Below are 2,157 nucleotides of genomic sequence, written 5' to 3'. Positions count from 1 at the left end.
GGTGCAGGAGTGGCTGTGTGGTAAGTAGCTTGCTTACCAACCACATAGTTCCGGGTCCAATCCCACTGCGTGGCACCTTGGGCAAGTGTCTTCTACTGTAGCCTCGCGCCGACCAAAGCCTTGTGAGTGGATTTGGTATGCGGAAACTGAAAGAAGCCCGTCGTATATATGTATATATATATGTGTGTGTTTGTGTGTCTGTGTTTGTCCCCCAACATCGCTTGACAACCGATGCTGGTGTGTTTACGTTCCCGTAACATAGCTGTTCGGCAAAAGAGACCGATAGAATAAGTACTAGGCTTACAAAGAATAAGTCCTGGGGTCGAGTTGCTCGACTAAAGGCCGCAGTCAAATGACTGAAACAAGTAAAAGAATATATATATAAATAATTATATATATATATATTACAGTTACAGATATTACAGTTATAGATATTATTACATTGGTGCCTTGTTGTGCCACTATTTTCTATTTATACGAGGGGGATGCTGAAAAGTTTCTGCATTTAAGGGTATCGCAAAATGCCTGTTTGAAGACTCAGCCTTCCGAGTTCTTATACAAGGCTTAACTGAAAGACAGCTGCAATAAGTTAGTGAATTTGAGAGAGGAATCTGTTGAATAAAATCATAATTAACTGATCCGCATGTATTTTCTTTTACCCAAAGCCATGAACGTTTTAGCACCCCTCGTATACATTATAATATATTATATTATATTATATTATATTATATATCTTAAATGCTCTCTTATGTCAAAATATTATAGCTAACTGGAGTTAAGATACCCCAACTACTGTACTGGTAACAACTACTGAGGCAGAAACATGTGTTCACAGCTACAGTTTTGTCTCCGTAATCCCCGCCAAAGACGACAAAAAAATAAATAGATCCATATATAAAAAGAGACGGTAATGGCATGCCAATTCTTGATTCTTGAAATTAACTTCCTTTTTCATTCGGAGTCGATCGCATTTGTTTATCTTCTTTCGAGGTGAAGATAGTTTAGAAAGAAAAGAAAAAGAATCATGAGTTTATGTTGTGTGTGTGTGTGTGTGTGTGTGTGTGTGTGTGTGTGTGTGTGTGTGTGTGTGTGTGTGTGTTAAGTATACAACACTTTCTCTTTCTTGTTCTCATTCATGTTCTTTCTCTTAGCTTACTCCCGTTTGAAATATCCATCCATACATACATACATACATACATACATACGTACGTACGTACGTACATAACATTTTATAATATATATGTATATCTTTATATATATATATATTTATATTATATGTTATATAATATATATTTATTCATATACGCATATATATATAAAACATATTCATATATATATACTAACACATATACGCAAATGTTAATATGTGTATATTCATATATATGTATGTATGTATGTATGCATGTATATATATATATGTACATGTACACACACACATACATATATATATATGTATGAGTGTATATAGTTGTATATATAGATATGTGTGTGTGTGTGTGTGTGTGTATGTGTATGTGTGCTTGTAAGTACACACGTGCTTGTAATCAAGGAGTATTATTCTTCGTTTTCTTTTTTTTTACCAGATTACTCAATTTATACAAGATAAAAAACAACAACAAAAATAAATTTTAAAAAACGCCTGAATTGTCATTACTAACATTTTGTCGTATTTCTTAAAATTATGCATACCATTCTTATAATCTATGGAGACCATTGGTGTGTATGCTCCCTTTTTTTTTTTTTTTTTGGCGACAAGGACCAATGCTTTCTTTAGCTTTACGCAAGAAAACATGAGCGACACTTCATAGAAGCTGTATGTGTGACTTCGTGTGTGTATGTGTGTGTGTACGCGCGTGCGCATGCGCTAGCACCTGTATATTTGCGTGTGTGTATGTGTGTGACATCTAGTCCCATAGGACACAACAACGAGATAAGGGTGTTTGTTCTCGCGAGATTTCCTCCAATTACTTGGCAGCCATGTGCAAACATCCGCCATCACTAATATCTTTGACACTGTCAGGTCAGAAGAGTTGAAAGGGAAGAGAAAACTAGAGTCAGTGATAGAGGTAAAGGGAGAGAGAAGTAGAGAGAGAGATAGGAGAGAGAGAGAGAGAGAGAGAGAGAGAGAGAGAGAGAGAGAGAGAGAGAGAGAGAGAG

At 35.8% G+C, this 2,157-nt stretch overlaps 1 protein-coding gene across 1 annotated transcript in view; it reads right to left on the bottom strand.

Annotated features, from left to right (window-relative positions):
* The window catches only part of LOC106873614 (box A-binding factor), a 240,877-nt gene that overhangs the window by 151,270 nt on the left and 87,450 nt on the right, over positions 1–2,157 (bottom strand). The window lies entirely within an intron of this gene.

Source organism: Octopus bimaculoides, chromosome 4, assembly GCF_001194135.2.
Source record: "Octopus bimaculoides isolate UCB-OBI-ISO-001 chromosome 4, ASM119413v2, whole genome shotgun sequence".
Lineage (NCBI taxonomy): Eukaryota > Metazoa > Mollusca > Cephalopoda > Octopoda > Octopodidae > Octopus > Octopus bimaculoides.
Note: the sequence above shows the minus strand (reverse complement) of the source record. Positions and strands in the feature narration are given on the sequence as shown.